The 22,515-nt window shown below is 47.8% G+C and overlaps 1 long non-coding RNA gene across 1 annotated transcript; it reads left to right on the top strand.

Annotated features, from left to right (window-relative positions):
• The first annotated feature begins 2,069 nt into the window (after positions 1-2,069).
• On the top strand, positions 2,070-22,466 carry LOC141229240 (uncharacterized). Its single transcript, XR_012295966.1, has 3 exons — positions 2,070-2,098; positions 16,208-16,300; positions 22,384-22,466. It is a non-coding gene; the product is annotated as an uncharacterized lncRNA (long non-coding RNA).
• The last annotated feature ends 49 nt before the right edge of the window (positions 22,467-22,515 follow it).

Here is a 22,515-nt window from a genome sequence, read left to right on the forward strand (position 1 = left end):
TTTATTTTGAATGGGGCGAAAGGGGGGTGATTTAAACTTTTATATTTTTTTTTAATATTTTTGAAAACATTTTTTTTCACTTTTGCTTGCTTCTATAGTCTCCATAGGAGACTAGATGCAGCACTCATTTGATTGGCTCTGCTGTATACAGAGGACGAGCAGATCCCCTGCATGCAGCAGAAATGGTCCTGTGCTATGAGCGTCGACCACTAGGTGGCGCTCATAGCGACCAGATCCTGACAACCACTGGTGTCTGCTGCAGATCCAGGGTTGTCATGACCACCCATCGGCGACCCGTGATCATGTGACGGGGTCGCCGATGGGCGGGGTAAGTTACGCGCTTCCCGGAAGTGCGAGTTAAATGCCACTGTCGGAGATTGACAGCGGCATTTAACATGTTAACAGCCGCGGGTGGATCGCGATTCCACCCGCGGCTGTTGCGGGCACATGTCAGCTGTAAGAATCAGCTGACATGTGCTCGGTTGAGTGCGGACACAGCGCCTGAGCCCTCACTGAACCGGGGTGATGGCCCATGGCGTACTAGTACACCATGGGTCGTAAAGGGGTTAATTAACCCTTGACCATGTTCTGCAACTTATCCCTCCTTGGCACTGTTACAGGCACAGATAGCCCTCGCTGCTGTGCTGGTTTATTGAAAATTGCCCAATTTGTGCACATTTTCCCCCCTAGTTCTGTCTTTAAAGGAGCCGCTCAATTGCTCCATATCACCAAAAATAGCTCTTTTCAGAGCTAAAGACTCAGAACTAAAGCCCCCATCTCACATAGCGAGATCGCTAGCGAGATCGCTGCTGAGTCACGGTTCTGGTGACGCAACAGTGACCTCACCAACGATGTCGCTATGTGTGACACTTTGCAGCGATCAGGCCCCTGCTATGAGGTCGCTGATCGCTGCAGAATGTCCTGGACCTTTTTTTGGTCGTTGCCCTCCCGCTGGTCAGCACACATCGCTGTGTGTGACCAGCGGGAGCAGCGATCAGGCTGGTAACCATGATAAACAGCGGGTTATTAGGGGCACACGCGCACTTAGTAACCCGCTGTTTATCATGGTTACCAGCCTACTCCTGCTTCAGCAGGCTGGTAACAAGGAGCAGGACATCATGGAAAGATTCTTTCTACGATGTCGCTGCTCCCCTGATCGCTGGTGAGCCTTCCTATTTGACAGCTCACCAGCGACCACATAGCAACGCAGCAACGATCCCTGACAGGTCATATCATTGTCAGGATCGCTGTAGCGTCGCTAAGTGTGACGGGGCCTTAAGACAGAGTACAGGGAAGAGCTTGTGTATTAGCTAGGGAGAGGATAAAGTGTTCTTCCAGTGTCCATCTTAAAACAGCTCTAGTCAGAGGCAAAGCAATATTTTTCCTGCACACAAAGAAGTAGCATTGTGTGCAGATTTTCTTCTTTTTTTTTAGCACTGGTCTATTTTCCCCGCTGTTTCAGGGGTCAGAGCCTGCCTTCTGTCCATATTAGTGTACGTAAAAAATCTTTGCTTGCCCTGCACAAAGCAGTAGTCCAAACATTTCCTGCTCCGCACCGTACGCCTCGTGCGCGCGCGGCTCGGCTCCGTGCGCCTCGTACGCGCGCGGCTCCGCTCCGTACGCCTCGTACACACGCGGCTCCGCTCCGTACGCCTCGTACACGCGCGGCTCCGCTCCGTACGCCTCGTACACGTGCGGCTCCGCTCCGTACGCCTCGTACACCTCGTACACCCACGGCTCTGCTCCGTACACCTCGTACACACGCGGCTCTGCTCCGTACACCTCGTACACGTGCGGCTCCGCTCCGTACGCCTCGTACACCTCGTACACACGCGGCTCTGCTCCGTACACCTCGTACACACACAGCTCTGCTCCGTACACCTCGTACACGCGCGGCTCTGCTACATCCACACTGTAAACCCCTCCTGACCCCACACAAACTTCAGCTCATCCAGCACCATGACAACCAGCACAGCAGAGTCCTCATCCACTGAGGCCCCTGATCATGTGACCCCTGACTCCTCCCCTCCTGTGACCTCATCACAGGTCCTGTGCGCACACAACAGCCATATATGTGGTGGCGGCTCTGCAGGTGGAGGTATGTGGAGACCCCCATTACTGGGTGCAGGGGGCATTAACCCCTTCAGCACGGAGGCTCTTTTGGGGTCTTCTGTTGCCCCTTTATAAGAATCATAAGGTTTTGTTCTGTTTCCTGTAATAGATACATACGACCCAACTATGGAGACAGGAAGGGAGGAAACGTATTGTTCTCATTAGTGATGAGCCAGCATGTATTGTTAACCCTTTCGGTGAGCACGCTCGGGTGCTCGCCCAGTATTTGCGGCGTGCTCGGCATCTATGTTAGTGCCGCCGCGGCTGCATGTGTCATGGTTGTTAGACACATGCACTTCAGTCTGTAATAGGGAGGTGTCGGTATAGACGGGTGAGACCACCTGCTACGGGACCTTCTTGTCGGGTTTATGTGCCTCTGCCGGGGGAGCGGTCTGGAGGTGAACCAGTACTGGGGGAGGTAGCAGAACCCATGCAGTTAGGGGGTGCCTTTACATCATCATTTCCCCGGAGATTTGCAAGAATAAAGGCGTATTTTTTTTTTCTGGGAAAAAGGGACATTTTATTAGGACCTGTTCTTCAATTCCTAAACGAAAGGAGAACTCACATCAGAGAGGATTCTCTTATAACATAACCTTCACTTATACCTATAAAACTTTATATCCTATATATCCATTACTGAATCAACATAACCCCTATTAACCTCAGGACTCAAAAAGACTCATTACAGATATTTACAGGATACTGTCTCCGAATTAATATATCCAGTCCTGACTGTTAACATTAATCATAATCTAAAGTGCTATTGTGCAATATAGAAAGAAAATATGTGGTTCTCACCTATTTTGCATGTAGACACCATCCAGGATTTTCTGTCTGTCGATCTTTTTATGAGGACTGATGCCCCCCCCTGTCATGAACCTGGGTTTAGTTCCCACCCCGACACGGGCAGTACCCTTGTGTACCTTCTAACATATCCCACAAAAACCCTTCCGACGCGTTTCTTTCTCCTTACGGAGAATTCATCAGGGGAGTATGTTTAGCATTTTGGGGAAGGCACAACACAATTCATGCAAAGAGAGAAGGTGACTCTGTGCCAATATAGTGTCAAAGTGAGTAAAACAAAAAATTCAATGAGGCTCACAATGGCGAGTGTTGATTACAATGGTGCAGAGTGCTGCCTCCACTATTTTTCCAAAAAATGTATGAGGAGATAATCTAATCCCACACACTCACTTCCTGTATGTAAATAGGTTTACTCTCCCTCCTTTCCAGGGAGTCCTATGTCACTTCCTGGGCGGGGCTTATATCTCTGTTATACTTTGGTTGCTATGATTCCCGGGTTTATCTCTATCAAACCCATTGCTTTTTCAAATACATTATCCCATAATAGTGCTCTCATCAGATTCATTCCATTTTGACCACCTTATATGTATTCCCACTCTTTCAAAACATGTCATTTCCTGCAGCGCAGAGTCTCACAATCACATGACACGGCTGGGTCTCACCCGATTGCACCGTGACCACGTGACATAACCGATCACATAATTTCTGGCCGCCCGGCATGCCACGATCACGCAATACAGCCCCATTTTTACAGCCATCTACACTCAGCCATATGTTACAACATGTGGCCGTGGACTCCACAACGCTTCGGTCACGTGGCACCCTAAACGCCTCAGTCACATGGCCGACCACATATGGTCACATGTCCCCATATATACCGTATTATTTCTGAATGATTACCACTGCCATAGTGACCATCAATCCAAATCGCACATGATGCTCCTTCCTACTTGGGGTAGGATGGCAGCTTTAAATACAAACTTCATCAGACATAATTTGAATATACATATTTCATTCTGAAGGCACTCTTTAAGCAACCTGTTGCCCACAATGTCATATATTATTTATCTATCCATAAATTTCCCTTCTTCCTAAGGGTATATAATCCTTAAGGATATAAACATCACCTTCTTTTGAAGGCACTCAAGATTTTAAAGGCTCAAAAATCTGATTTTGACAGGCTCATGTAATGGGACCCTCCATGATCAAACGGGGTGAAAGGAAGGGGAGGATTTTGTTTGGTGGAGGTGGGGATCAGGAGATACTCCTTTCAGATAAAACAGCTATAGCCAAGTTGGTCATTGAGCCCCTTAGGGGCCATGGTGTTCAACCGGAAAATCCATCTTGCTTCTTTTTGCTGTAGGATTCTGTCCATGTCCCCTCCCCTACTATTCACTTTCATGCAATCAATTCCCGTAAATGATGTAACTTTCGGATCTCCCCCGTGCACGAAATTTACATGTTTAGCAATGGGTGTCTTTATTGTTTGCAATATCATTTAGATGCTCTCCTATTCTTCTCCTCATTTCTCATATGGTCTTCCCTGTTTACAGACGCGCCCATGGGATGGGGACGTACTCGGCTCCCGGGCCTTGTTGCCTGGTCTTGGGGATGTTGCGGTACTCGGCTCCTGGGCCCGTACCCTGGGATATCTCTTAAAAAGGGTAATTTAAGTTGGGGTTATAAATGTTCATGACGCCACCAGTGGTGTCTGGTGAGGATCACCAGCGCTGCGGCAGTCCTCTGAGTCCGGTGTTCAGGCAGCTTAGATGGTATAGCTCCCCACAGGTGGAGCAGGGCCTCAGGGCAGCGTAGAGGTAGGGATGCAGGACAGAGGGGACCCAGCAGGTTCAGAGCAAGAATAGGCACGCAGTTCACTTCAGTACCTTTACTGGTGGTGTTTCAGGCACGATCCGGGGCGCTGTAGGGTGAAGGGTGCATATCAGGACTCTACCCAGTGAGCGGGTGTAGGGCCTCCTGTTTCTTGCCTTTGTTTAGTAAGTCTCTGACCTGCTTGGAGCTAGGCCTAACTTGGTTTCTGTCCTGCACCGGCTGACCTTGTGGTAGGGCTTTTGGTTGGAGATCACTCTCCCTGCTTGCAGGGCCTCCGTGACTCCTGGCTCTGGTACGTATCAGCTCTTGGGTGATCCTGGGATCTGAAGTCTTCCAGGGGTTCCGGTTGTCTCTGCTGGGTGTAAGGAATCCCTGCAGACGTGGACCCGGTGTCCGGTATATGTGCTTGGGGTGAGCAGGTAAAGCTCCTCTGCCCCCTATGTTACTCTCCTTCCACTTGCCTTCGGCCTACTTGGGGCCCTCACTACGCTACACACTAGCAGGAAGCTCACTGCTTCTTCACCGCTCTTATGGTGTCGGCACACCTTAAGCTCACTAACCTGAGCTCCACTGCAGTCTAATCACTCTTAACTGAGCTGACTCCTGCAGGAACTGAACTGAGAACTCTGTCCCTCTCTGCCTGTGAGCAGGAACTCTGTTCTCTGAGCAGACTGTGCTGTGATCTGTTCCCTGATAGACCTTGTTCTCCCTGCCTAACTCCACCCTCCATATATATCCGTCCCTATCTGGGCTCCCTCTGGTGGTCTGAGGTGGTAGGGTGGAGGTGTGTGCATGCTGTGAGGGCCTCTTGTGGAGAAATCCGTCCATGCACCCCACTGGGATCTGTGGCTCCAATGCGCAGCAGGGGCGCCACATTTACTCCTTTTTGCAAATACATGTTGCTTTATATATCAAAAATTTTGTTCTGCAATTAATAAAACTTCTAATATCAAAGGACAATCCAGTAACGTTACTCATAAAGGTTTTTGTAGTCTTAACATTCGGACAGGCCACACATCCGTTGCAATTGTAGCAGCCATTCGGTCTCCCTGATAACCAAGACTTGTCCTTTTTAGATTGCACAAAATGACTTTTGACAACCCTGTCTCCAATCGTTTTGTTTCTATGAAACGTGATTTGTGGTTTTGTACCAACAACTTTTTTCAAATCCTCGTCTATGGTAGAATTCCCGAATATTTTTCTATAATGACCCTTGCTTGTGGGGCACCATTATCGTATGTCGCAATCAACCTAATAAGTTCTTTTTCTTTTTCATTATCGTCTTTTGTTCTTGGAGAGAGCAGATTTTCTCTATTTTGTTTTAAAGCAAACTGGTGCGCCCTTCTCAAAACCCAATCAGGGTATCCCCTTCGTTTAGACCTCTCTCTCATTTCCTTAGCCTGCTGTATAAATTCACCATCAGTCGAACAATTCCTTCTCAGCCTGATGTATTGGCCTTTTGGTATTCCCTTCGTCAGAGGGAGAGGATAGTGGCTCTCCCACCGAAGAAGGGAATTTGTAGCTGTTGGTTTCCAAAAAATTTTGGTATGTATACCCCCCTCCTCTTATTTTGCAATCTGGTACTTTTCTTCAACTACCTATCCCTACCAGGTCATGGACACACTTGTCCATGGATTTTATTACTGACCTCCCGGTTTCTGCAGGTAAAACAGTGGTCTTTGTGGTTGTAGATAGGTTCAGTAAAATAGTTCACTTTGTCGCATTACCTGCACTTCCAAATGCTAAGACACTTGCTCGGGTGTTTATAAATGAGATTGTGAAGCTTCATGGGGTTCTCTCCGATGTGGTATCAGATAGGGGGACCCAGTTTGTTTCCAAGTTCTGGAAAGCATTCTGTTCTCGACTGGGGGGTGCAGCTGTTTTTTTCCTCTGCCTTCCACCCCATGACCGAGCGCGTCAATCAGAGTTTGTAGACCTACCTCAGGTGTTTTGTCGCCAAAAATCAGGAGGATTGGGCATCCTACTTACTGATGTTAGAATTTGCAATTAATAATCATCTTCCAAGTATCCACTGGCAGGTCACTGTTCTTTGGTGCATACGGTTACCATCCACAGTTTGGCACCTTTAGTGGGGGAGGAACTTCGGGAGTTCCTGAGGAGGAACGGTTTTCTTCGTAGCTCTTATGTGGCGGGGGGTGCTGAGTAGTTTAAAGATCATGGGAGACAGGTATAAACTCATGGCTGACAAAAAACACTTGCCAGGTCTGAACCTGAATGTGATTAACTTTGTGTGCTTGTCTACCAGGAATATTAAGTTGAAAGTCCCTTCCTGGAAGCTGGGACCTAGGTTCATTGGTCCCTATAAATTAACTGCCGTCATTAACCCAGTCTTGAGCTTCCTCAGTAAGAATATTGAAGATTGTTCGTGGCTGGGTCTTCCAGCATGACAATGATCCTAAACACACAGCCAGGACAACTAAGGAGTGACTCTGTAAGAAGCATTTCAAGGTCCTGGTGTGGCCTAGCCAGTCTCCAGACCTGAACCCAAGAGAAAATCTTTGGAGGGAGCTGAAATTCAATGTTGCCCAACAACAGCCCCGAAACCTGAATGATCTGGAGAAGATCTGTATGGAGGAGAGGGCCAAAATCCCTGCGCAGTGTATGCAAACCTGGTCAAGAACTACAGGAAACGTCTGACCTCTGTAACTGTAACAAAGGTTTCTGGACCAAATATTAAGTTCTGTTTTTCTATTGTATCAAATACTTATTTCATGCAATAAAATGCAAATCAATTATGTACAAATCATACAATGTGATTTTCTGTTTTTTTTCCAAGATACTGCCTCTCACAGTTGAACTGAACATGCGGTAAAAATTACAGACCTCTCCATTCTTTGTAAGTGGGAAAATTTTCAAAATCGGCAGTGTATCAAATACTTATTTTCCCTACTGTATGTGTGTGTCTGTGTGTATATACATATATGAGCACCATACCCTTTCCTTTATACCTTGATACATATCTGGTCCTATTTAATGTATCAGTGTATTTTTATATATATTTCTATATCTATATAAGGGCAAACTAGGGCTTCTAAGAGACACTCACTTAGCCCCATTCTTGGGGCCGATTCTAATGAACCCGGGACCAATGAGATATTTACCTCTCAATAGTTGGATAGGCAGGGGCGAATCATCCATAGTGGCAGCCCACGTGACCGCTATGGTGCCCTTGAATTGATGGTGATGGCATTGAATAGAATAGTGAATCAGGGAGTCGAAAGCTCCCCGATCCACCATTCAGCCTTTACCTATGAGTCTGAGACTCCGTGCACTGCAGGCACAATGGCGTCACTACATCCCACCTGTAGTATGGAGTCTCAGTACTATAGGCTTCATATTACAGTTGGTTGAGTAGTTTGTGTTTTTTTTTTTAAATGTCAGGAATTGTGGGGGCATCATATTAAGTGAAGGGCTGTGGGGGACATCATACAGTGTGGGTCTGTGGGGGCCATCATACTGTGTGGGAGCCCTCATACTGAGCTACATGGGCGCACAGGAGAACAATTTCCTAGTGATGAGTGAGATAGGAATAAGTAAGTGAGAAATACAGACCTTTGGTCTATGTGGTTGCAGACTTGAATTGATATGGTATATATCAATAAGGTCAACAATTATACCTCCCGAATAAATATATTTGGCACACAAACACAGGCTATATGATCTCGGTTTAAAGCAAGATAAGATGCAAATCCACTAAAATAAATTAATTTTTATTTCAATAATTTAAAAACTTAGTAAAAAACAGATGCCTTCAAATGTCATCAATAAAACACTCCACACTGGCTCAAATGACATGCAACAGTAGTTATTTAGCAACACATGCCTATAAGATCTAAAATATCAATATTGCACTTCTTCCCTAGATATAACGTGCTGTAAATAATTTAGTACCAATCCCCCCAAATCAAAACTTAAAGTGCAAGTGCATGAAAGAGAGATTCCTCTCCCTATATATGGAGAAGATTGCAATGTGCAATTATCAAGGATATGAAAAACAGCAACAAAAATCAGCACTAAATAAAGTTATAATGGAGAACTATGTGTATAGGATTATATTATTCATATTTGAGAAGATTGACTATATTGGTAGATATAGATGCAAGTGCAATTCTCATATAAGTATATGAAAAGCAGCAACAAGAATCAGCATTCACTGAAACTATTAGTGGAAAGCTATGTGCACAGAGTTGTATTATTCATAGGCATGAAATCCAAGTGCAGTACTTACATATAGAGTGTTAGTGGCAGTGTACAGCCGATGGAGGTTTAGAGAAATCTGCCCCGACGACGCCGTTTCGCCATATGCTTCTTCTTGGTAAAATAGCCCTTACACAGCCTGGAGGTGTTTGGGGTCATTGTCCTGTTGAAAAATAAATGATGGTCCAACTAAACGCAAACCGGATGGAATAGCACGCCGCTGCAAGATGCTGTGGTAGCCATGCTGGTTCAGTATGCCTTCAATTTTGAATAAATCCCCAACAGTGTCACCAGAAAAGCACCCCCACACCATCACACTGTTACGGGTCCGGGAGGTGGAACCTCTGAGCTGCAATACAAGGGGGAAGTCCTTGTAAGGAAGCGGGTGACTCCCAGGGAAGGCAGGCAGGTAGCCACAGCAAGTGACAGGGACAGTCTCTGGGTAAACGGGCAGGTGGTCACGGCAGGTGATGGGGACAGTCTCTGGGTAGACAGGCAGGTGGTTACGGCAAGTGACGGGGACAGAAAGAAATTTTTCAAGGAGAAGCGGGGCGTTGATGTTCTCCCTGGGTTCCCAAGTTCTCTCCTCAGGACCAAACCCCTTCCAATCTACCAGAAAAAAGGTCTTTCCTCTTACCCTCTTGGTAGCCAGAATGCTCTCTACCTCAAAAACGTCTTCGGAAACCGGAGCAGGGGGAGTACCTGGATTGTTGGAAAAAGAGTTAAAGACAACGGGTTTGAGGAGAGATACGTGGAAGGAGTTGGGAATCCTTAAGGTGGCTGGGAGTTTTAATTTGTAGGCTACTGGATTAATTTGCCTAAGGATTTCAAATGGGCCGATGAAGCGAGGACCTAACTTGTAGGAGGGTATCTTGAGCCGTACATATTTGGAGGAGAGCCAAACCTTGTCTCCCGGATGGAATTGAGGCAGATCCAGACGTCTCTTATCAGCATATCTCTTCATCCGCTCGGAGGACAGAAGAAGTGCGGAAGTAGTACTCTCCCAAATGGTGGAAAACTCGCTGACCAGAGACTGCGCGGCAGGGTTGTCCACAGAGGCGGAGACGGGAAACGGAATCCGGGGGTGCTGGCCATAGACAATAAAGAACGGGGATTTGGAAGAGGATTCGCTCTCGTGGTTATTGTAAGAGAATTCGGCCCAAGGGAGGAGGTCCACCCAATCAGAATGGTGGGCATTAACAAAGTGCCGGAGATAGCTGGTAAGGATCTGATTGATCCGCTCCACTTGACCATTGGACTGAGGGTGGTAAGCGGAGGAGAAGTCCAGGGTGACGTCCAGCAGTTTACATGTGGCTCTCCAGAAGCGTGAGGTGAACTGAACCCCTCGATCCGACACGATGTGGAGGGGTAGGCCATGGAGACGGAAGATATGGCGGATAAAGTCCTTAGCCAGCTCATGTGCAGACGGAAGACCAGGCAGGGGAATGAAGTGGGCCATTTTAGAAAAGCGGTCCGCGACCACCCAAATGACAGTACACCCGGCAGAGACAGGAAGGTCGGTAATGAAGTCCATAGCGATGTGTTGCCATGGGGCAACAGGTATGGGAAGCGGCAGGAGATGACCAGCTGGTAAGTGTCTGGGAACTTTGTTGCGGCCACAAGATGAACAGGCAGAGACGAAGTCTACCACATCCTTACGCAGGGTAGACCACCAGTAATGCCGGGAAATGAGTAGGAAGGTCTTTTTTTGGCCGGCATGGCCAGCTAGTTTAGAAGAATGACCCCAGCGAAGAATCTTCTCACGGTCAGGAGGCGCCACGAACGTCTTGCCAGGTGGAAGACGAGTCAAATCCAAGGGGGCCACATTCATCACCTTGGAGGGTTCGATAATGTGCATAGGCTCCTCCTCTTGGTCGGAGGACAGGAAGGATCGGGACAAGGCATCAACTTTGACATTCTTGTCCGCCGGGCGGAAATGAAGGATGAAATCGAAGCGGGCAAAAAACAAAGACCACCGGGCCTGCCGTGGATTAAGTCTCTGGGCATTTTGGAGATATGCCAGGTTTTTGTGATCCGTGTAGATGATCACCGGGTATAGAGCCCGTTCAAGCAGGTAACGCCACTCCTCCAGCGCCAATTTAACGGCTAACAGTTCTCGGTCTCCTATGGAGTAATTGCGCTCAGAGGAGGAGAAGATTTTGGAGAAAAAGCCGCAGGTTACCATTCTCCCGGATGAAGACTTTTGGGTGAGCACCGCTCCGGCTCCAGAGGAGGAAGCATCAACCTCCAGGTAGAACTGTTTGCTGCAGTCCGGACGGTGCAGCACAGGGGCATAGGAGAAGGCTTGCTTCAGGGAAAGGAAGGCCCCCTTTAGCTTCGGGTGGCCATACCTTGGGATTTGCTCCCTTACGGGTGAGCGCAGATATGGGCGCAGTCCGAGACGAGAAGTGAGGAATGAAGAGACGATAGTAATTAGCGAAGCCCAGGAATTTCTGTATCGCCTTCAAGCCCTCCGAATGGGGCCACTTTAAGACAGCAGAGAGCTTCTCAGGATCCATTCGCAAGCCTGTCTGGGAGATAACATAGCCCAGGAATGGAAGAGAGGTCTGCTCAAAAAGGCACTTCTCGTATTTAGCATAGAGGTGGTTCTGCCTGAGCCTCAGCAGGACCTGACGAACATCCCTCCGGTGTGTGGGAAGATGCGGAGAGAAGACCAAGATGTCGTCCAGGTATACCACCACGCAGGAGTAAAGAAGGTCACGGAAGATGTCGTTGACCAGTTCTTGGAAAACGGCGGGAGCATTGCAGAGACCGAAGGGCATCACACGGTACTCATAGTGTCCGTCCCGGGTATTAAATACCGTTTTCCACTTGTCTCCCTGACGGATACGGACCAGGTTATACGCTCCACGTAGATCCAGCTTGGAAAAGATCCTGGCGCCTTTAAGGCGATCAAATAACTCAGAGATGAGCGGAAGGGGGTATTTATTTTTAATTGTGATCTGATTGAGTCCTCTATAGTCAATACAGGGGCGTAGCGAGCCATCCTTTTTTTTGACAAAGAAGAATCCGGCTCCAGCCGGGGAAGTAGACTTCCGGTTGAATCTCCTGGCCAGATTCTCCTCTATGTACTCAGACATGGCCCGGGTTTCGGCCGCAGACAACGGATAAATACGCCCACGGGGTGGAGTGGCGCCAGGTACCAGGTCGATCGGGCAATCATATGGCCTATGAGGTGGCAATGTCTCTGCTTCCTTTTTACCAAAGACGTCAGCATAGGGCCAGTAAGGAGCCGGAAGACCGGGTAAATTAGCTGGGGTAGGTGGAGGACGAACCGGACGAACTGGAACCAGGCAGGTCTTATGGCAGACCAGCCCCCACCGGAGTACTTCACCAGAATGCCAGTTCAACACGGGTTCATGTGTCTGGAGCCAAGGTAGACCTAGCAATAGGGAGTGGGAGAGTCCGGGCAACACATGGAAGGAGATTACCTCAGAGTGCAGCATTCCCACCTGCAGGGTTATGGGTTCCGTGGCGAGCAGGATGGTCACCGGAAGGAGTCTTCCATCCACGGAGGCGACTGACAAAGGTTCAGCCAGAGACTTGGTGGGAATACGGTATTTCTCAACCAGGGACTGGGAGATGAGGTTTCCAGCGGATCCAGAATCCAGATGGGCGAGTTCAAAGTGACGGTTCTCTCCCCAGGAGATAGATACAGACAAAGTCAGGGTTGGAGAGGATTTATTTTTGTCTAGGGCGACCTCTCCGAGCGGTCCTAGACACTGGAGTTTCCCGGCCTCTCCGGGCAGGAACGAATCAGGTGCTCCTTACTGCCACAATAGAAGCAGCTCCCCTCGGCTCGGCGTGACTCTTGGCGAGATTTGACCATCTTGGTCTGGTCGATCTGCATGGGCTCGGGTGAGTGCGCCCGGGGAGTGACAGAAGAGGAGACAGGTTTCTGGAAAGTAGGAGCTAGGCGGGGAAACCTTCTCTCACGGGTGGTCTCTTTGGTGCGTTCTTGAAACCGGATGTCAATCCGGGTAGCCAGCGACACCAGGTCATCCAGGGTGGTAGGAATATCCCGACCGGCGAGCTCATCTTTAATCCGACCGGAAAGACCCTCCCAGAAGATGGACACCAGGGCCTCATTATCCCAGGCAAGCTCAGAAGCGAGGGTGCGGAACCGTATGGCATATTGGCCCACGGTGAGACTCCCTTGACGGAGACGTAGCAACGAGGAGGCAGATGAGGTCTTTCGTCCCGGTTCATCGAAGATTCTCCGAAAAGCAGTGAGGAAAGACGACAGGTCGGACACCAGGGGATCCCCTCTCTCCCACATGGGGGTTAAGCCATGCCACAGCCTCCCCAGTGAGATGGGACATGATGAATGCCACTTTGGACCAGTCGGAGATAAACTGGTGAGCCAAGAGTTCAAAGTGCAGGGTGCACTGGTTTATGAAGCCCCGAGCTTGAGCGGGGTCGCCTCCGAAGCGAGGAGGTGCAAAAAGCCGGGGTCCGGGGCAGGATGCCATGGTATTGGTGGGCAGTGGCGCTGCCGGGGTGCGAGTCGTGACACTAGTGGTGGTTGCTGGTGGAGCAGTCAGAGTGTCCAAACGGGAGTTGACATTCCGCAGGTGGTTCAGGATGGACTCCTGCTGGGACCTCTGACGGGAGACTTCATGGTATAGGTCAGAGAGCGAGGGAGCTTGGGTGCCACCGGGTTCCATGGCCCGAGCAAACTGTTACGGGTCCGGGAGGTGGAACCTCTGAGCTGCAATACAAGGGGGGAGTCCTTTTAAGGAAGCGGGTGACTCCCAGGGAAGGCAGGCAGGTAGTCACAGCAAGTGACAGGGACAGTCTCTGGGTAGACAGGCAGGTGGTTACGGCAAGTGACGGGGACAGTCTCTGGGTAGACAGACAGGTGGTCACGGCAAGTGACCGGGACAGTCTCTGGGTAGACAGGTGAGGCGGATACCTGACAGGTAACTGGCTGGCGCTCCCAGGTGAGCGGGCTGACGGAGACAGCAGGTAACAGGCAGGTAACTGGTGGCCGCTCCAGGTGAGCGGGCTGACAGACGAGGCAGGAGACAGGCAGGTAACTGGTGGACGCTCCCAGGTGAGCAGTCTGGCAGACAAGGCAGGTAACAGGCAAGTAACTGGTGGACGCTCCCAGGTGAGCAGTCTGACTGACGAGGCAGGTAACAGGCAGGTAACTGAAGGACGCTCCCAGGTGAGCGGACTGGCAGACAAGGCAGGTAACTAGTAGACGCTCCCAGGTGAGCGGTCTGGCGGACAAGGCAAGTAACAGGCTGGCAGGCAGGACGAGAAGTCAGGCTAGCAGCGGAACCTGAGGGCTGAAGCACAGGTGAGACACAGTGCAAACAACATTGCTCAGGCACCTCCATTTTGGAGGAGGTGCCTAATATATGGGAGGTCCAACGGCAATTGGCCGGGGACTACTAAGGATGGCGCGCGCGGTCCCTTTAAGAGAGGGGGAGAGCGTGCGCGCCCTAAGCACACTGCCGGGGAAGGAGCGCGTGCAGGAAGCAGCGGGGAGAGAAGCGCTGGAGGACGCCGTGCCCGAAGCGGGGAGGTGAGAGGGACAGCGTCTCTGCCTAGCAAGGGGCAGAGACGCCGATGCTACACACACCTCCTCCTCCATGCTTCACGGTGGGAACCAGGCATGTAGAGTCCATCCGTTCACCTTTTCTGCGTCGCACAAAGACACGGTGGTTGGAACCAAAGATCTCAAATTTGGACTCATCAGACCAAAGCACAGATTTCCACTGGTCTAATGTCCATTCCTTGTGTTTTTTAGCCCAAACAAGTCTCTTCTGCTTGTTGCCTGTCCTTAGCAGAGGTTTCCTAGCAGCTATTTTACCATGAAGGCCTACTGCACAAAGTCTCCTCTTAACAGTTGTTGAAGAGATGAGTCTGCTGCTAGAACTGTGTGGCATTGACCTGGTCTCTAATCTGAGCTGCTGTTAACCTGCGATTTATGAGGCTGGTGACTCGGATAAACTTATCCTCAGAAGCAGAGGTGACTCTTGGTCTTCCTTTCCTGGGGCGGTCCTCATGTGAGCCAGTTTCTTTGTAGCGCTTGATGGTTTTTGCAACTGCACTTGGGGACACTTTCAAAGTTTTCCCAATTTTTCGGACTGAATGACCTTCATTTCTTAAAGTAATGATGGCCTCTCGTTTTTCTTTACTTAGCTGCTTTTTTCTTGCCATAATACAAATTCTAACAGTCTATTCAGTAGGACTATCAGCTGTGTATCCACCAGACTTCTGCACAACACAACTGATGGTCCCAACCCCATTTATAAGGCAAGAAATCCCACTTATTAAACCTGACAGGGCACACCTGTGAAGTGAAAACCATTTCCGGTGACTACCTCTTGAACCTCATCAAGAGAATGCCAAGAGTGTGCAAAGCAGTCATCAAAGCAAAAGGTGTCTACTTTGAAGAACCTAGAATATAAGACATATTTTCAGTTGTTTCACACTTTTTTGTTAAGTATATAATACCACATGTGTTAATTCATAGTTTTGATGCCTTCAGTGTGAATGTACAGTTTTCATGGTCATGAAAATACAGAAAAATCTATAAATGAGAAGGTGTGTCCAAACTTTTGATCTGTATTTTATATATATATATATATATATATATATATGAAATATACATTGAAGGAAATAAGTATTTGATCCCTTGCTGTTTTTGAGTTTTCTCATTGACAAAGACATGAACAATCTATAATTTTAAGTGCAGATTAGTTTTAACATTGAGAGATCGAATATCCCAAAAAATAAAGAAAATCACATAGTATAAATTAGATAAATTTATTTGCATTTTGCAGTGAGAAATAAGTATTTAGTCCTTTCAGAAAAATATTAAGAATTCCCTCCCCCCCAGTCCCCTCTTCTTCTCCCCCTCCCCTATACTATATGTCAGGAGATAAGAGCTGATAATCTACCATCTGTCTGTATGCAAATTATCACCACAGCAGAAGTGGCTTGGACAGATGCTGGCACAAAGAAAGGTGCTACAACCCCAATTAGCATGTGAGTGTGTTTTCCTCTGACACAGACCTCCGACAATTTACATCTAGCTGAGGAGGACACAGCTCGTTAACTAAGACAATTCCCCACCTGCAAACTGCAGGATTTTCGGAGCCAAAATAAAATATGGAATAACTAAAGTTCCATTTATTCCGATGATAATGGGGCCCATATTATTAGTGACAGGGTCAGCCAAGCAACAATATGCTTATTTTTCCAGAGCTGTGAGCCCTTCCGGGGAGAAAAATGGACTGCAGCTATACCGTGTGTGGTCTCCCCTCCAGCTATATTGAATCATCTCTGCGATCGTATAGTAAGTTTTTTCTTTAATCCTTATTATTTTGTGTAACTTTATATGTATTGTATTGCCCCTTGTGTAAAATCTTTGTACATTTTTCCTAAACACTGCCTCCATTTTGGATTAAATATAAAATTTAATAAAATAGGAGGTGGGGGAGATATGGCAATGATGGAGGAGTGCCGGGGAGATATGGCAATGATGAAGGAGGTGGGGGGAGATATGTCAATGAAGATGGCAATATGAAAATGATGGAGAAGGTGGGAGAGAGCAATGATGAAGGAGGTGGGGGAGAGAAATGATGGAGATGGGAGAGAGTAATGATGGAGGAGGTGGGGGGAGAGCAATGATGGGGAATTATTTGGATGCTATATGCTGTTAATATCTGGTCTGGTCACGGTGTGGTGGTATTTCTCCCTTGTATGTGGTATTATTCAGTCACTATGTGGTGGTAATATGTGGTCTGGTCACGGGTGTCACTGTATTTCTGCCTTGCATGTAGTATTATTCGGTCACTATGTGGTGGTAATATGTGGTCTGGTAATGTGTGGCAGTATTTCTCCCTTGTATGTGGTACTATTGCTGTTGGTATAGTGGGTTGTGTTGGGTATGGCAGTCATTTGTTCTTTCTGATATTAATTAGAAGATTCTTTATTTGCACTAGTGATTAAATACTTGGAGCAAGATGCACTTACAGGGGTTCTCCGGGGAAAACAAGTAATCACCTCTCCACAGGATAAGTGATAAAGTATTGATTGGTGGGGGTCTGAATACTGGGACCTGCACCAATTGGTAGAATGTGGAGTTTTTATTCCCATTAGACTGGAGCTCATGTGCGACTTGACCACTGATCCATTCATTCTCTCAGGTGCTGTTCTTGTTTTTATCTGGAAGCCCCAAAATGAATGAATAAGGCTGCGGTCAGACTTCCCACCTGCTGCTGCATTTTAAAATGGGGATAAGTGTCCTGACAGGGATAAAACTTCCCCATTCTTCCGATAGGTGCGTTTTCCAATGTTCGGACCCAAATGATCAATAAGTTATCACCTATCTTGTGAAGCCCATGGATCGGTGATAACTTGCTGTAACCAAGGAACCCCTTTAATGCAAACTACCTTATTTGTACAACTACCTTAGTTATAGTGGTGCACAGTAGATGCAGGAGCCGCCTGCTATTTACAGTCGACGCTCCACTATAACAGGGATAACGGCTAACAGGTATGTGCATATAGCTGTAGAGTGGGCCCCGAGGATCAATTCCCCCTGTGGGCCCTAGATACCCCAGTCCGACACTGGCTGTCTTACATAGTCACCTGTATAAAAGACTCCTGTCCATAGACTCAATTAATCAGACAGACTAACCTCTCCAATATGAGCAAGACTAAAGGGCTTTCTAAGGATGTCAGGGAGAAGATCATAGACCTGCACAAAGCTGGAATGTTCTACAAAACCATAAGAAAAATGCTGGGTGAGAAGGAGACAACTGTTGGTGCAATAGTAACAAAATGGAAGAAATGCAAAATGACTGTCAATCGACATCGATCTGGGGCACCATGTAAAATCTCCCCTCGTGGGTTATCCTTGATCATGAGGAAGGTGAGAGATCAGCCTAAAACTACATGGGGGGAACTTGTTAATGATCTCAAAGCAGTAGGAACTACAGTCACCAAGAAAACCATTGGTAACACATTGCGCCTTAATGGTTTAAAATCCTGCAGTGCCCGCAAGGTCCCCCTGCTCAAGAAGGCACATGGGCAGGCCCATCTGAAGTTTGCCAATGAACACCTGGATGATTCTGTGAGATATTGGGAGAAGGTGCTGTAGTCAGATGAGACAAAAATTGAGCTCTTTGGCATTAACTCAACTCGCCGTGTTTGGAGGAAGAGAAATGCTGCCTATGACCAAAGAACACCATCCCCACTGTCAAACATAGAGGTAGAAACATTATGTTTTGGCAGTGTTTCTCTGCTAAGGGCACAGGACTACTTCACCGCATCAATGGGGGAATGGATGGAGCCATGTATCGTAAAATCCTGAGTGACAACCTCCTTCCCTCCACCAAGACATTAAAAATGGATCGTGACCCAAAACATACAGCCAAGGCAAGAAAGGAGTTGCTCAAAAAGAAGCACAGTAAGGTCATGGAGTGGCCTAGCCAGTCTCCAGACCTTAATCCCTTAGAAAACTTATGGAGGGAGTTGAAGCTCTGAGTTGCCAAGCGACAGCAATCAAAATCTGAATGATTTAGAGATGATCTGCAAAGAGGAGTGGACCAAAACTCCTCCTGACATGTGCGCAACCCTCATTATCAAGTACAAGAAACGTCTGACCGCTGTGCTGCCAACAAGGGTTTTGCCACCAAGTATTAAGTGGTGTTTGCCAGAGGGATCAAATACTTATTTCTCTCTGCAAAATGCAAATATATTTATCAAATTTATACAATGTGATTTTCTTGATATTTTTTTTTTGGATATTCTATCTCTCAATGTTACACTTAACCTACCCTTAAAATTATAGACTGTCCATGTCTTTGTCAGTGGGCAAACTTACAAAAACAGCAAGGGATCAAATAATTATTTCCTTCACGGTTTTTATATTTTTTATTTATTTTTTCCCTTCGGGGTGGTGGGGCTCAATTTCAGCTATTGCTTTGTCACTGTGTGTAGTATCGGCGTGTCTGCTCCCTGACAGGCAGAGACGCCGTCCCTCTTACCGCCGCGCTCCCTGCCCGGCATCCTCCGGCGCTCCTACTGCTGCGGCTGCCTGCAGGCACAGCTTTCCAGGCACTGTGCTTAGGGCGCATGCTCCCTCCCTCATAAAGAGGCCGCGCACGCCGTCCTAAGGAGTCCCCGGTTAATGGCCGGAGGACCTCCCGTATATAAGGCACCTCCTCCAAAATGGAGGTGCCCGAGCAAAGTTGTAGCACTGTGTACTTACCTCTGCTTCAGCCCTCAGGTTCCGCTGCCTGCCTGACTACCAGTCCTGCCCGGCAGCCTGACTACCAGTCCTGCTCGCCAGCATGACTAAAAGTCCTGCCCACCAGCCTGACTACCAATCCTGCTCGCCAGCCTGATTACCAGTCCTGCCCGCCAGCCTGACTACCAGTCCTGCCCGCCAGCCTGACTACCAGTCCAGTTCGCCAGCCTGACTACTCTCCAGCCCGGCAGTCTGTCTTCCGTTCAGTCCGCCAGTCTGTCTATGGGCTCTGCCCGCCTGCTTACCTGGAAGCACCTGCCTGTTACCTGCCATGCCTACCAGCCAGCCTACCTAGAGGCTCCTGCCTGTTACCATCCATGCCTACCAGCCAGCCTACCCTAGAGGCTCCTGCTTGTTATCTGCCGTGCCTGCCAACCCGCTTGCTTACCTGGAAGCACCTGCCTGTTACCTGCCGTGCCTACCAGCCAGCCTACCTGGAGGCTCCTGCTTGTTACCTGCCGTGCCTACCTGGGGGCTCCTGCTTGTTACCTGCCGTGCCTACCCGGAGGCCCCTGCTTGTTACCTGCCGAGTCTGCCAGTCCGTCTACCCGGATCACCCACCAGCCTGCCTGTTGTGCCCATCTGCTATACCGGTCAGTCCCTGCCTTCTGACCCATGGGAGTCACCTGCTCTCATACAAGGTCTGGCCCAGAGTAGCACCTGGCCCCTCTGCTCGGTCCTTCTCTGGTCACAGAGTCGATTGAGCCGCCGTACGACCTTGTTCAGTCCGAATTGATACCTAGTTACCCCCCCTCTGGTCCCTCCTTGCACCGCAGCACAGAGGTTCCACCACCCGGATCCGTAACACTGTGATTTCTATCTACGTCACTGTGTAGAGGATGTGTAAAGGAAAACAGAGTATAAGAAGGTTATTATGGACGTGACTTAACGAACATTGTGCAGTGAGTCTGGATTCCCTAGTGACAGATATTTCTTGTTGCTAAAACTGAGATTTTTTTCAGGTTAAATATTTTTTTAAACAACTCTCCTCAGTGCGATCATACACCATACAAGCCTCTGATTGCTCAGGTGATGCACTGTACTACTGTAGTGCGGTGTAGTATCACTGCCTGTCAGTGTAATACTAACGGCCCCATACACATGAGATAAGTGTTGGCTGAACGGTCATTTGGCAGACTGCTATCTCTCCAGACTCCCCCATACACAAATATTCCAGCTTTCCTGGGGTATGTATGAGAGAGTCGCCTCCAGACTCCTCTAGTGGACGATTATCTACAGGAAAAACAAATGGATTAGCCTCTGAAATTCAGGATGACAGATCCTTCTCTGCAATGACATCATCTGTCGGGAGGCCCCCAAATACTTTATATAGTCGATCAAACTCCCTGAATCAGTGTTTTCATGCAACTTTAGTCTAATGTGTATGGGGGCGTTAAAATGTAACTTATTGGGTGCTGCCTCTGGCCCGGCCTAATAGACTTTCATACATTGCAGGCCCAGACACCATTAATAGGCATTTAGGTATCAAAGTAACTAGGCAGCCCCATACTATCGAGTACTTGGGGGAGGAGGGACATACGGCCGAACTCTGTCACACCTTCTTAGATGCCATATTTGCTTTTGACAGCAGCAAGTGGTTCAACCGCCAGGGTTTTGTTGCAGCCTGTGAGATCCCTGCGGTGTACATCTATGTTCTGGTGCCCAAATTAGTTTTTTTTTTTTTTTTTTTTAAACAAATTAACGTGTTAAAAAATAACAAAATGTGTCTTCTGCTTTTTGCATGTTTTTTTCTTTTTACAAGAATTGTTGGTGCCAATTTTCTTTTGAAACATTTTAATTTCTGCTTTTTTCCTTGTAATATTGGACAGCCTAAGGCCAAAAATAAACTCCATAAAGCATTGTACATAGAGGCCTTGGTATCAAATAATTTCTGTCTGCGATGTTTGTGCAAACAAAAAAGCTTTTATAAAAGCCTCAAACTTCTGTGTGTGAATCAGACATGAGATCTAACGTGTAAGAAGATTACACTCCGGGGAAGACGGGAAACATTCATATAGACGGTCGCTGATGATGTAGTCAGTGACGGACTGTCTCCAAATATGTTTCTAGAGCTGTAGTAGAAGATGAAGATATCGTCCTCATCATGAAGTAGTTATTTCTCATGTCACGTGTAATGAATATCTCCTGCAGAATTGCTAATGCCGATTCCAGTGTCGGTAAAGGAGATGAGAATTAGCGTCATGGAAGATGAGTCTATGAGAAACGTATTCAGCTACTGACTCCTAGGAAGAAAGAGGAAAACTCAAGACTGTAAAATAATAAATCTCCTCATATGTTTCCCTTATTATCTCCAGTAATTGTATTATTACACAGGATTTATATGATGTTACATCGGCTCATCTTCTCATTCAGATCCCTACAATATCAGATCCTCTCAGTGAAGATCTTCTATATAAGAGAATTTTCCTTATTGATCCATAAAAGATGGATCTGGACAGAGACAAGATGGTGGAGAAGATATTACACCTCACCCTAGAGATCCTCTTCCGGCTTACTGGAGAGGTGAGAGATTCTGATGACGTCACATTACATCATTCTTATCTATGGGAATAACAGATGGACAGAACTGGAGAGGTGAGGACTCTGGAAATGTCTGGAGTGAGATTTATTAATGTGTCTCTCCATAACCAGGATTACACAGTAGTGAAGAAGACCTCTAGTGAGCTCTGTCAGGACCCTGCGTCTGACGGATGGGGAAGACCCCTGAGCCCAATCACGGGACCTCCACCTCACCCCCTGATACATGAGGACATCAATGACCAGAAGATCCTAGATCTTACCTACAAGATGATTGAGCTGCTGACTGGAGAGGTGACACTGCTGGGAATGCTGGGACATTATACAGTAACACTATAAAGGGATCGGGGAGATGACGGTATCATTGTATGTGTCAGGTTCCTATAAGGTGTCAGGATGTCGCTGTCTATTTCTCCATGGAGGAGTGGGAGTATTTAGAAGGACACAAAGATCTGTACATGGACGTCATGATGGAGGTTCCCCAGCCCCTCACATCACCAGGTAATAGACAGGACTAAATACACACGGCCTATAATTATCTGTATGTAAAGAATGAATTCAGTCCCTGTATGTGTTTCCTCCAGATCTATCCAGTAAGAGGACAACACCAGAGAGATGTCCCCGTCCTCTTCTTCCACAGGACTGTAAATAAGAAGATCCCAATGTTCCTCAGGATCATCAGGTAGATGGAGAGAAGGTGTCATGAGATCTCCCCT

This window comes from Phyllobates terribilis, unplaced genomic scaffold (genome assembly GCF_046119375.1).
Source record: "Phyllobates terribilis strain yellow unplaced genomic scaffold, ASM4611937v1 Scaffold_468__1_contigs__length_1428546, whole genome shotgun sequence".
In the NCBI taxonomy this organism is placed as follows: domain Eukaryota; kingdom Metazoa; phylum Chordata; class Amphibia; order Anura; family Dendrobatidae; genus Phyllobates; species Phyllobates terribilis.